Below are 14,281 nucleotides of genomic sequence, written 5' to 3'. Positions count from 1 at the left end.
ATATCAGCTTCTTTGGACCACACACATCTCATGGCACACTGGGGCAGAATGAAGTCTGGCCTTGGCAGCTCTCAGCATCCACAACTGGAGTGTTGACCTTGCCACCAAACGCTACAAATAATTTATATTATTTCCCTAGCAAATGTTACTTGTCTGAAACCCCAGAGTTCCCCAGCCCCGTGTGTGTGAGCAAAGGCAGAGGGGCAGGGATTCCCAGTGCCCTGTAGCCCAGAGAGAGCAGGAACACAGCAAAGAGCTGGCCACCAAGCACTCTGAGCACGGTTTTCACAGAGAGCAGAGCCCAAGTCCCCGGGTGACAGGAGGGGCCACAGCAGGGCCAGGTCAGTGCCCCCTGGGAGAAGGGGAACAGCCAGGGCTGGCCACACCAGGGCTGACACAAAGCACCCCTGGTGCCGTGGAATAGGGAGGTGACAACCCAATCCCACAGCATGGCCAGGTCCCAGCTGAGCATCCCCTGCCTGTGACACGACTGCAGAGCGCAGATTCACAAGGAGAATAAAGCCTGCTGCAGAGGAATTTTCCACTTAATCAAAACCCTGAGAAGGATATGAATGCTTATAGGTTAAAGGAACCTGGCAGCTCTAACTTGTCTGTCATGTCTTTAAGGATTGCCATTAAGTCATAAACGTGACAAAGATTAAAGAGTTTATTAATGTTATTAGAGAGTTGAGATAAAATGCTGTGCCTTGCAGGGTCTCTCTCCCTCTCTCACTATTTAATGAAAACATTTTCATCACTTTCTGAATCCATTATACCAAATATTCATTTCAGGAGTCCTAAGATGATTTTATTTTAATTAGAAAAGATGTGGCAACCACCTGAAAGTAACACAGTTGAAATAGTTTGCCACAGTTCCCCTTCTCGCTGCTGCCATCAGATGAGAGTTCCCTCAGCCTTGCAGAGGAGCACAGGGGGAGTGAAGGAGCACAGGGAAGTTCTCTGGCATGGTGAGACCATCAGGCCAGCCCCTCCTGGACATCCTGAGAGCCAGCAGCACCTCAGCCCAGGCCTTGCAAAAGGCTCTGTGCATGTCCAAAGCCACCGCCAAGCTTATGGGGTGAGGAGGGACACTGCACCCACAGGAAGGACCAGGGGTACATCCCAGGGGAGAAAACAAGGGTGGGAGCATCTTCTGCAGGCACAGGAGGCAAAGTGAGGCACTGGCTGGTGGAGCAAAGCAAGTGAAGGAAAAGAAGCTCAAGAAGATGAAAAAGGGAGTTTGTGATGACCCATGAAAGGAGACGGATCCTCTGCAAATCTCTGGCAACTAGTCACAAAACCAGATGAAGATGAGCAGCCAAAAGCCTTTCTTGATGTGGGTGCTAATTCATGGTTAGAGCAGCAGGTCCAGGCTTTTTCTGATAAAGACTGGAAATCAAAGCAGCACTGGGACAAACATTTCTATGTGAGCCTTCACTTCCAGCTCAAGACTTTGTAACTGTGCTTGTAATGCAAGCAGCTCACAAATGCTCCTCCCTTTTAAACTTTCTAACTAACCCAATTTAATTTGTTAATTTATTCTGCAACCTGATTTACTGCTAATTTATTTTGGTGAGTAAGATATCCCAGCTTTAAGTTCCAATTAAACAAAGTGGAGGGCTTAATGCTTTTTCTGCACAATATCTTCATGCCACACTGTGTTCCACTTTAACACCATGCTGAAGCACTGCCAAAGTTTATTGCCACTAACTAATACAAATCCATACACCTGCAAATTAATGTCATGCACACAGCAGATTGCTCCTTGCAGACACACCTTTAAGAGGGCAATATTGGCTATAGCAAGCATCACTTGTTGCTTAGCAACAGCTACAGCATCACTTGGGGCAGGCCTATCCTAAATAGGAATGTAAAGCCCAGGAATGTGCCTGTCCACCCCAGCTCACCCATCCCTGCAGGTGCTGCTCACCCCTGGTTAATAGATCCAGGATTTGCTGATTTTTTTAATTTTTTTCCTTTTTTTTTCTTTGAGGCGTGTTTCATTTTAGAAATGTTAAAAACAATAAAATAATCCTCAGCCATTAGACTGACTTTAAGCAGCAGCCCAAAGCTTGCTGTCCCATTCTGGTCATGTTGGCAATGCCAGCCCAAGTCTGCAGGAGCACAAACTGCTCAGGTTGTGCTGCACTATTGCCAGCTCAGCATTTTGCACCCAAGACTTTTAAAAAATTCACACACAGTTTGTTGCAATCAACTCGAGACAACAAGATGGGAAATCAGATTGTATCAGAACCATCCTGAGGGCATCCTGAGGCTGTTCTAGCCTTCCTGAAGCCCAGGGAAGCCCCTAGAACCAGGAGCTCTCAGCTCTCACCTCTACTCCTGCGACCAGCCCCTGCTGTGACAAATGACCTTTGAGTGGTGGTGCATCCCTGCACCCACCCACTGTCCATCCATCTGTCTGTCTGTCCATCTGCACGGCTGTGCCTCCCCCAGCTCCTCCCCTGGGCTCTCTGCCTGCCAAGCAGCTCTCCCTGTGCTGCTCCTGCCTGCCCTTGCCAGCTGTGGGTGTCAGCCAGCTGCTGCCCTGGGCCAGCAACGTGGCAAGTAAATAATCTAACAGCATCCATTAGCCCTGCCTTGGGCAGCCCCAGCAGAGGGGCCCACAGGCTCAGGCCCAGGTTTTTAAAGGCATTGTGGCATGACTGTAGGCACGGCTTATTCACAAAAGATGAATGCAGGGTTTGCAATCAAGGGGAAATTAGCATCTCTGCCAGCAGAGAGGGTGAAGATGCGAGCCAGCCAGCACTGCCAACAACCTTGATTCTGTTTTTGGCAAAGCTGGCTGGCTTGGCAAACACAATGGCAATGAGATAAACTGAAATACCAGGCAACAGGGCTGCTCTTTGAAGTAACTATCCTCCAGGGCAACAAGGAACAAGACGGAAAGGTTTTTAGAGACACGGTTTGGATGCACAGGGAACATTATTTGCATTCCTGAAGTCTGCCCTCGGTTTGCAAGGCTTAGGTGTGCTGATGCCAAGCAGCCAGAGAAGGGCAGGAAAGCCTGAGCAGCAGGTAGAGTATCCAGCCGGTTCAGAGAGAAGGGGAGCCCTGCAAGGGTTTGGCAATGCTGAGCTCAAACCCTTATTCCTCCTGAGAAATGCCCACTGGGGTGGCCACACTCTCCCCAGGGCACTGAGATGCTTTGTTCAAGCATTTAACTTTCAGAAATGCACATCTGTGTAAGACACAAGATGAAGGATTAAATAACACACTGGCAACTCCCTCAGTCAGGAAATACAGGTGGGATTTCAGCTGGCAGGATCTGCAGTGCCACGGACACAGGAGAAGGAGCAAAAGGCAAGGGCAATACATGGCACAACTGTGCTCCCTTGGGTTGATTACAACTAACCTGGAAAGGTGCTGGCTTTCCCTATGAGGATGCATGAGTCTAGGCTAAATCTGAGGCATTAAAATTAATTTCCAAGTCCCACACTGACAGCACCAGTTCCCTGTGCACACTGGGCCATGAGGAGCAGGTTTTAGGAGAGGCCACTCCCTGCCTGAGCAGGCAGGTGGCATGGGGAGCATGTCCCCAGCCCAGGTGGGGGGGACAGGCTGGGCAGGGTGCAGGACACGTCCTGCAGCTCTCCTGCCTTCCCCTGCAGACAGCAGGGCCTGTGTCCGTACCCCTCAAGCACGCAGGAATTTAAATATTTTGAGAAGTAATGACAAAGGCTAAACAGCTGAAAGCTCTATTTTTTTATTTTTTTTTGCCCCTGACAAGGAGGAGCCACTGGCCAAATTAGCCCAATCATAGAACCACAGTAGGGTTTGAGTTGGGAGGGACCTTTTAAAGGTCATCAGGCTGATGACCACCCCCCTCTAATGAGCAGAAACATCCTCAACTAGAGCAGACTCCTCAAAGCCAGTCCAGCTGGCCTTCAGTGTTTTCTGGGATTTCTGCTGGACCATAGAAACCTTTCCTTCTAACAAAGGGAAGAACCAGAGGGTGAAGCCCGGGTGCATTCTCCAAATCCCTTAAAAAAACCCAACATTTTTAAGAAAGATTGTGCAGGAACACCTCCAGGGGGCTAGCTCAAGGCTTCTGCCCAGGCTGCATCCCTGCAAATGGTGATTTTGGAAAGAAAAACTCTATTCTACCAGAAGTGCCACGTTTTCCTCTGCACCAAAAATAGTCCCTCTTAGAGCAGAGCCAACCGAGGCAAAAATGTCTATTACATAGGAGAATTATAAGAGAGAAGTGCCTGAATCAGAACAAAATGTAAAAGAGGGGAAACAAATGTAAAAAGCTCTATAAAAGTTTTAATGGATCCTTTCAGATGTGGAGTGGCATTTAAATGTGATAGTTAAAATTATTTCTCTTTTTTTTTTTTTCCTCTTCAGCTCTTAGGCAGACCATTAATCTGAGGGGCTTTTTCTGCCTGCAGAGGAGTAACTCTCCAAAGCAGGCACCTACCAGATGCTGGCTGGTGGGCAAAGCACAGATGGGTTGAGGAAAGTCAGGGCCCTGGGCTTTGCAGCACAGGGAGGATGCTGTCCCAAATGCCACACACCCCAGTGAGGGCACCCGAGCCCCTAGGAGCCTTGCTGCAGGCTTGGTGTGGAGGGACAAACAGCCAGCACAGAATGGAGTGGGAACATCTCCTGCTGCTTACACATGCACACAGGTACAGCACTCCAGCCCTTGCTAGAAGCTTCTCCTTTCCTTATGCCAAGGATCTACTTCTAGGATTCGGCTCCAGCCTGTGCACTTCCAACACCTTGAAAGTCTCAAACTCTGTGCTTAAATATCTTTGGCCTATTGCTGACCTCTCTGAATGCCAGGAATAGCCATTTCTTCTTGCTGATGCAGATGCAGGAAATTCTTAACTAAATCCTAACTGAAAGCCAGAAAAGCAGATAAGCAGGCTAATCCCATCAGACCCCAGGCTCCCTGGGACTGCAGGTCCAGCCCTTGCTCTGCAGCCCAGCTCAGCAGTTTGCTCACCCCTCTCTTGGCTGTGCCTCTCCAGGGCTGGGAAGGAAAGCATCCCCACTTTCCAAGGAAAAGGGAAATATTTTGCTGCCCTAAATTGATTTCCTGGCATCTGTGGTGCGTGAAGGCAGTGCCTGGCTACTGCTCCCTTCACAGCAGACCTTGCAGGAGTCGGCAGAAAATGTATTCAAAGGACACACATTGGTTCAGGTGGTGGGGTTTGTGTGCATTTTTTAGGTTCTGGGTGCATAAAAAGCCCTCCCCTCCTCAAAATCCAAATTCTCATCAGAAATATGTGATAATACTCCATCAGGAATAGCCATGACTTTTAAAGATATGATTATGTCAGTTAATAGGGGCAAATAGCACAGCAGCACTGTACATGCAAAAAGTATCCATTTTGATACCTTCAGACTCTGCTCTGGTTTAAAGGAAATCAAAAAGATGATGATGGAAGTCATTTAATCCAGAAAACTGCTGCTTTTGTCTGAATTAGGTCTGCTTTCTCAAGAAGGGGTCAGGAAAAGCAGTACAGGGGGAGAATGAAGTCCCAGCCATTCACTCATTAATGAAAGAGCACCACACTCATTAAGAGCAGCAACGGAGTTGGTTGGAAATAACACTAATAAACAAACTCCCCTGGGGTTAGTTTTGTCCCCTTGCCTTTCAGGCCTTTGTAGGACAGCTCTCACTGAGTCTGCTCACCAGAAGACACCTGTGGTCCCTGCCAGCCCCAGCCATGGCTTGGTGTGCCTGTGCTGCAGCTGCTGGAGCCCAGCCCTAACCCAAAGGACAGCCTGGCACAAGATCAAAAGACAAGTGGGCAGCCTTTCAGCTTGGAGTTGTCTCCAGCCCATGTCCCAGAAGCTGACAAGTCTTGTGCTGGAGGTGGAAGCCTGAAGGTCAGAAAACAATCCCATGCCTAAAAGTGAAAAAGCAGTTTCAGAAGGGGACGAGTGACATTGCGGCCGTGCTGTGCAGAGAGCACGTGGGGCTGGAGTCATGCCTGCAGGACAGCCTGGGGCCTTGGCCCTGGGAGGGCAAGACTACAATATCTACAGCACTGTTGTTTCAAAAATACTATTTTTTAAATGTATTTGCTCTACCAAGCGCCACTTAAAAGACTGGCTGCAAGTGTTCAATGTCATTTCCCCCTCAGGGAGCCAAATTTCTTCACCCCAGCACACATCAAGTGCTGAGGCAGTCACAGCTGCTGTGCCACAGGCTACACAAGGATCACAGGGCCCCTCACACCAGGGCATCCCAAAGGTCCAGCCAGCCCTGCTCCTCAGCCCTGGCTCCAGTCAATAGCAGAGGAAGGCTGTGTCCCTCAGCAGGGCTGCCCTGATGAACACAAGCCCCTGCTGCCTTCCCGCAGGCCCCCTTCCATCAATGCCAATGGATCAGCACTGGGGAAGGGCAGCCTGGGGACTCTGGGGTGGACAAATGCTGCACGGGATGGCCCACCCTGCTTTGTGCAGGAATAGCAAGGGGGACCTCATCTTCCCTCTCTCTTTCTCCCAGATCTTCACAAATGGAACAAGTTTGCTTGGTATTAAAATTGGTGCATGTTGATGTTGCCATAATTAGTACTTGAATAAAGTAAGAAAAAAACTCCAGAATACTAAGAAACACTAGGCTCAAAACCAGGAGTTCAGCAGCACAGCTGAAGTACTTCCAACCCTCTCCTATCAAAAATAGACAGAGAATGAAGGAACCTCTTGACCATGTCCTTATCTCACCCTGTGAGCTCCAGAGACTAAGGGTTGGGGGAGAGTTGTGTGCTCTGCATAGGAGATTATTAAAGGTTGGTGTAATGGATGCAGAATGGATTTGCAGATCACATATTACACAGGTACTCTGTGTTACACAGCTTCCACATCTTCAGATTCACCCACATCCCTGGAAACAGCATCACCTCCCTGTGGGAACGCCAAAGCCCCCACAAGTGCTAGATAATGGTTCTCTCACTGGTTTGACCTGCACTCCCATGTCCCTGTGCCTTTGGCTGCTCTATGTATGTGTTTAGTGTTTCTAGATTAAATTTCTTCCTGGGCCATATCAACATATCCTGATGACAAAACACGTCAGTCATAGCACGGTGAAGCAGCAAAACCAACAGTGTTGCACAGCACTACCCCTCACCAGACTAAGACCTACCCTCCTATGTGAAACCTCGATCCCACCAGAAGTCTCAAACATGGATTATCCCCATGTCTGTGGCACTTTTTGCAGTCATCCTCTGAGGGGAGTGGCACAGAGGCAGCAGCTCAGGAAGAGCAAATATGTCAGAAGATCTTTTGTGACTGCAACGATGCTCTGGCCATCAGCCAGGGCTTGGTGTCCTACCCCTAACTGAGCACCACGCTGCTCCCCAGTGCTGCTGGCACAAAGAAAATTAATAATACTGACACACAGGGCAAGGATTTGCCAAAGAAGAACACATCACTACCCCTGATTTTGCTGGACCATCCCCATCAGAATTTGGGGACACCAAATAGCCTTTGGTGACACCTAACACTGACCTGGTCAACTGGCAACATCATGCTGAATTTGATGAATACTTTTAATGAGGAAAGAAAACCCTGAATCCAGAAATAAATATTCTGAAAGAGGCCTTAACATTTTCTCAAACTTTGTTTTCTTACCTTGAATTTTTTCTAGAACGGCACACACAATAGATTGTAGACATTTTGTTCCTACATGGTATTCTCTCTTTGTAACTAAAGGACAGATTTATTTAAGAAGCTTTTAAAATTAGCTGCTGAAAAGCCTCTGCAGACAACCATCATCTTCCACAAAGAAAGTGTCAAGGGACACCAGCTAGCACTTCTAGACACTGCTGATGGTGAAACTTCTCCTCCCACCGTGTCTGGAAGTTCCCACGTGTCTTAATGCACCTGGAAAGACTGCTGAGAAGTGGTCTGCCCTTTGAAAGCAAAAACCTTTCAAACCTAAAAAATAATTACATGGGTTTCACATGAAGTGACACTGGTAATATGCTGTTAAATAGAGATGTGCAAGGCAACAGACAAAAATGTCAAGATCAGAAATGGACGAATCCCAAAAAGCCACTCTTACAGGAGAGACAGAGGGGGAAAGGGAAAATAATCATGGTCTGAATAATACTGGAGAGTAAGTACTGGAAGGTGCAGAATCAACCTTTTCCTAATTAATTACGAGTCGCAAGGCGAAGGAAATCAGATTTCAGCCCTTGAAATACTTGGGTTGTCCTTTAAAAGCAGCAGGAGAGGAGGGGAAGCGGCTGCCGTCAGCAGAGGGGGTGGGATGGGGCTGGGACACAGCCCCGGGGCAGCGGGCACAGCCCCGGAGCACCGAGGGACACACGGCAGACAGCGATCAGCAAATGCATCCTGGATGAGTTATTCCAAAGGCAACAGAACTTCTGCGAGAGGAAAATTATCCGGGAAGCTGGACTTCAGAAGATTTCTTTAACCTCCCACAACCTTCTATTTCATATGCTCCTACTCTCAGCTCTTAATTATTTCAATATGACCATATTTAGTAACAGGAGAAATTATTTGCCGAAGGTATAAAGTGGAGAAAATTTTTTTCCTTTAGTCTGGATCTGCAGTTCCCAAATCATCCAACGACTCACTGCAAACCTCCTGCATCATCCCTGTGGCACATACCTTGAGTGCAACTCGGCCAGAAGCGGGGGATTTTTTCTCTTCTTTATTTTTAAACCACTTCATTTTTATTAACACCCACACTCTTACACCTCAAGATGGAGAGCTCTCATGGACACTGGACTCCCACAAATGTGGATCTGGCAAATGATAGAGGGGATTCAGGTGGAGAGCCACACTCTGTTCAGTCTGCCTGCTCCTCTCAGAGCTCATTAGAGCAGCAGAAGGTGCAGACCTGCTGTCTGGCACAGTAATGTTGAATACTGGGAAATGGGAAAATACACAGCTTTAAAGAATGCTGCTTGCTTCCTTGCTGTTGCACTACACAAAGCCCCTCAACTGATGTGATGATAAACAGGGGGAAAATATTTAGCAGCACTAAAAAGAAAAGAGGAACAGAGAGGATGGAAAGAGTGCTATGTTTTAATGCAGAATTTAGCCTGCCTTTTTTTCCCTTGCACCTCCCATTCAGCTGGGTGTTGTCCAAGAGGAAAAGATATTTTTCTGAGTCCCTTAAATGGTATTTTTCAACTCAAGTCAGCTAAAGAAGCCAGGATTTCCATTCATATTAGTCCTTGGATTTACATGCAGCTCATTTAGAGCAGCCAGCTTTTTTTGATTTGTGCATGAAGGTTAAAAGCATCTTGCTTGCCTTAACCCAGCGTGGTATCCTCAGATGCCTGGAAATCACTCAGAAACAAACAAACAAACCAGCCCACTGCAGCACTGTACACTGCAGAATAGTTGCTATGATGTCTAGTGCTAAGAAACAGAGTTATTAGTGAAGCTCTGAGGTTGGGCAAGCACGTTTAGCAGTGAGGAACCAGGCTTGTTTTGTTCTTCTGTACTTTTTAGGACAAACTTTACTAAAGCAAAATGCCAATGGAAAAAAAATGTTTCTTTTTGGCTGCCTATAGGTTTTATGAAAGGGAGTTTATCTTAGGGGAGAAAAGAACAGAAGCAAAAACATGCTGCTCTATTTCTTCAATTACAACTTTCCCCTACTATGGCCTTTCTTGCTTCCATTCAGTATTGGATTTGTGGCTACTGCTCCTGGCAAGCAATGAAGAATCTGGAAAGGGAGATTCTGTGGAGAAAGCATGCTAGGAGAAAAAGCCCTTCCCAAATGAAGATTGATTTTCTCAACCCTTCCTTCAGCAATCTGCAGTGCTGTCAGAAGATTCAGAGGGAAAAAATACTTCAGTGTTTGCTTTGGGTTGATTTTTTTTGTTGAGAGATGAGGTTCCTTTACAATAGATCCGCACTACCAAAAATCAAAATCCTGCACTGAGGAAATCTCTCAGGTATGTGAGATCCCCACATGCTCCTCCTGTGCCCTAAATCCCCGAGCCCTCCCTGTCCACCTCTTCATCACTTAGGAAGGGAGAACAGGGCAAGCTGTGGGACCTGCCTGCAGCTGGCATTGTGCAGACAGGGACAGGTACAGTTGCCACAGATTAACGCGTCACTCGGGGGAATTTTTAGTGAAATGATTCAAGCAGCACCATGTGAGGATGAGATCAGTGAGAGCCAGGTGAAAAGCAATGGCCCAGAAGCTGCTTGGTTTGGAGAACTAATTATGGGATAGAGTCTTACACATCTGGGTCATGGCTTCACATCCACCTCAGCTGCATACTAGTGACAGGGTCGTCACTCTTTGATAGCTCCTTGGTGGCAGACAGGAAATGCTCTGCAGGTCCAGACTGGTTTGCAGGGTACTGGGCTGCTCCTCAGGGTACCCTGCATGGCAGGGACCAATTGATCTTTGTGTTGGCAGCCTAAACAGAGATCTCAGGGCTGATTTGATGCACAGCAAGAGGCCAGCCTGGAAGACTGGCTACCCTACCAGCCCCCCTGTCACCCAGAGAACAGAACGCTGTCCCATGAGCTTGCTCGAACACATTCAACACTGCAACACAAAATGGACTTTGGCAAAGGATCAAGAGTAGCAGAGTACCCCCAGTGCAACCTCTCACAGCAGGAGTAACCTTTATGTGGCTGCAACCCTGAATGGTCTGAGAGATCTCCAGAAAACCTGGCAAGACAGCCTGGAGCCTGTGGACAGCCAGGCTTTAGTAGTTAAAGATCCATGAGCTAAAATAAAACCAGGATACACATACACCCATCTGAGGGCTGCAGCAGCCTCTTGGTGCAGGCAATGGGAGAGTCTCTGGGATGGCAGAGGAGGAGGTGCACAGCTCTGGGGTGGGTTACAGGCTGCTGCAGGGCACCAGTAAGCAGTCATGTGAAACCCTGAGCAGCACCACGGGTTCAGTCCTGCAGCCAGCACATGTAAATAACTCCTGGTGAACTGTGCCCGGGTTAAAAACCAAGTTCAGGCCGCTCATGGCTGTGATTTGAAGGCGGGGTCACCGCCTGTAACCCAGAGCACGACGGCACGCGAGAGGGCAACTCTGCAACCCTCACTGCTTGCTGCGTAAACAAACTAATTTGCAGCCTGACATTTTAGCTGTTTCCTATGTAGATTACTTTCTGTTTATTCAATACTTCTGAATAAAAATGCTTAATGCTTGTGAAGTAATAAATAAGCTATTAATACTGTGCACCGTGGATGCTCAGTACCTGATTTAACCTTCTTTTTCTTCTTCTAACCTCAACAGGCGCTCTGAAAAATATGTAATTTTTTTTTTAAACTAAGTTAATAAGTGTTTTGAATCACTGAAAATAATTGCTATCAAGAACAGACAGCAGTATGCATAGGGCATATAAAAGCCAGCAAGGGGAGAGCGCAGTGAGAGAGAGGGAGAACAAGAGAAAAAAATGCTGTCAAATACCACAGATTCTTCCAGCCTAGATTTCTGATTTTCATGTATGAGAATAAATAGTTGTCAAAATATTCCTCTGTGAAGAGGAAGTAACTCTGGAGGTCCAGGATGCACCCCACTTTTGACGTTTGGATGTTCTCTGACCCTGTCGCTCCCAGGGGGCTGAGCTGGCTTCTCCCTGGGGCCCTGTCAGACCACACCAATGCAGTTTGCATAATAAACTGGTTGGGCAAGATTTACATCCAACTTTGGGGTTTAATAACTTGATTTCAGTTCCTCATTTAACCAGCTCACACAATTTTCCATATTTTTGGGAAGTTGCTTTTTCTTTCCTCTTTTCACTGCATTGACAGGCACTTTACTGTTGACCTCTGTAAAAGGATAAGTTAAAACCCAAAGTGCTGTGGTGGGCAGAGGCTGTCAGGGAGGACAGCTGGCCTGTGACAGATCCTGTTTGACTATTTCTCACACTGCTGCCATGCCCAGCCCCGTGAACCTGGCCCTGACCAGGTACTCAGCAATGAGCTCTGGGACGTGCACCCGGAGCCTGCTGCTCTTTCATCCTTTTCATGCCATCATGTCCCATCAGCACTGCTCATCACAAACAGTAACTCAGGTTGACATCATTCCTACCAGAGACGGGAGCTATTGAATTATCTAAGGACAAACCTAAATACTAGCTTTTAAAGGATAACTGATCTACTAAAAGCAAGTATTGTTTTGGACGTGCCATGTCGTATTTATCACGCTCGGCTTTGCATGGCGCTGTTATCTTCTGCCATGTCATCAGAGCAACGTGAAGTCGCATGGCACAACATGACAGATGCCTCAGCAATGAAGGAAAGAAACTCTCTAGATTCCAAGTCCATTATAGCTCATCTCAAATAAAAGATTCAAGGGATATGAATGATGGTGTGTCTGCAGGCCAAAAGTGACTCAAGTCTCCTCAATTATCTGCAGAAAACAGATCTCAATTCACATGCTTTTCACATAATTAATGCCCTACTTGCTTCCATTAAATGTTATTTCATTATCATCCTATTCCAAACAACCTGATTGCAAAGTAGGAAAAGCTCTTCTTTCAGCTTTGTAACAACAATAAAAATTCTCAATAAAGACACAATTCCTTTTTGTCACAGCATATATCACAGCTGAGACAGCCACAACACACAGAGTATCATCACACAATTTCAGAAAGCTTCAACCCAAACAGAATAACACCTTACCTCTTCAGAAGGCTTCAGGCATCAGCTCAGAGTAACACTCACCACTTCAGAAGGCTGTAAATGTCTGCCCCCTTGTTCTTTAGCCCAGCCTTTTATGCCCTCCTGTTGATGCATTTCACCTGTGTCCCTCTGCTCCCTGTGGTGGTTGCTCAGTGCCCCTGGGCACGCCATGGCTCGTTACCTTCAATGTCATTCACCTGTCCTGCCCAGCTGTACCCACTGGGGATGAGGCTCAGCTCCACTCCCCATCACCACAAACTGTGTGCCTACACCTTTTAAGTACAATTCTCATCATAATCCCTTATTTACTGCTAGAAAATTCTCCCCCCTGTTATGATGAGGCATCACCTAAAGTAATCTCCACAAAACCACTGTCAGGCTTCACAGGAGCAGCCCATTCTTGTCCTTTCCAAGAGGGTTGATTTCTTAAATGTTCCTCAAGAAATTTCAGGAGACAATAAATCATTGAGAACAGATTGTAATAAAAAGTATCCTAGAAGAAAGCATTCATGTGTATTCAGCTTCAAGTTATTAAAAGCCTTCTAATTTTTATTGAAGAGGGAAAGAAAAAGCAGACAGGTTATCCTGCCTTTCACTGAAAACTACCCCCCCTTTTTCCAGAAATATCCAAAAGGGAAAAGTAGCTCTGCTTCCATATATAGCTTCTGATCTGAAACTGGGGGAAACAAGCAGCATTTTCTTCCAAAGAACACAGCCCTTTTGAAGGAAGTTAAAACATTGGTGAGCATTTCAACCACACTTCCTAAAAGCCCACCCTCCATTTGGAAAGGGCTTCCACCAGAAACAACAAACCCCCTTCCCTGAAGCTCTGGCTGCCTGTGACCTTGCAGATCCTCCCAGCCACCACAGAGGCTCGGCTGCGGGCGCAGGTGCCGAGGACAAAGCTGGTTCTCTGCTCCAAAGGCAGAGCTTGTTCCCTGTAGGTAATCATGGCCCAACCTGCAGCTCCTGCCATTTTCCACGTCCTTTTCATATCACCTCTGTATCATTTTTTAACGGAGCTGCTCCTCCTGCTCCGTGCCCCACATATCTGCTGGAGGAATACAATGCACTGGCAGGTCCGGGCTGACCGGCCATATGCTGTTCAATTTGTAACTGCTGGTGTCCTGACCTCGCTTTTGTCCGAGCTGCAGAAGGGTCCAACTGAGCAGCTGAAATATTCTCTTTTATCTGAAGCTAAGGAAACTATTTTTCCTCCTTCACAAAACTTAATTTGCTTTTCAAAGGGAAAAAAAAAACCAAAAACCAAAAACGTAGTTTATTATTGTGCTCCTTGAATGTCTGAGGAAACACACAGAAAATGCCTGGCACATATGGTATTTTTATGTGGCTTATTTTTTTTCCTTTGTCTGCAAGTCTGCATAGAATCATTACTACTTGGCACACAGCAAAAGGAAGTCTCCTGTGCACAACATGATTTAGTCTGGCCGATAAAGTGGATGTGGATTTCTTCATTGCATATTAAGTTCTACTGGATACCATTTGCACAAGAGAGTAAAATTGCAGTTTCATGTTGTTCTATGCTGATACATTTCCTGTCAGACAGCCACATCTCTCTCTTTCCCCAGATATTAAAATTTCTCCTAGCAGCAACTCTCCAAATTTCCCATTCTCAGCAATGGGAAAATGTGAGCC

Source organism: Passer montanus, unplaced genomic scaffold (assembly GCF_014805655.1).
Source record: "Passer montanus isolate IOZ18808 unplaced genomic scaffold, ASM1480565v1 scaffold66, whole genome shotgun sequence".
Taxonomy (NCBI): Eukaryota; Metazoa; Chordata; class Aves; order Passeriformes; family Passeridae; genus Passer; species Passer montanus.
This window is presented reverse-complemented; position numbering follows the sequence as displayed.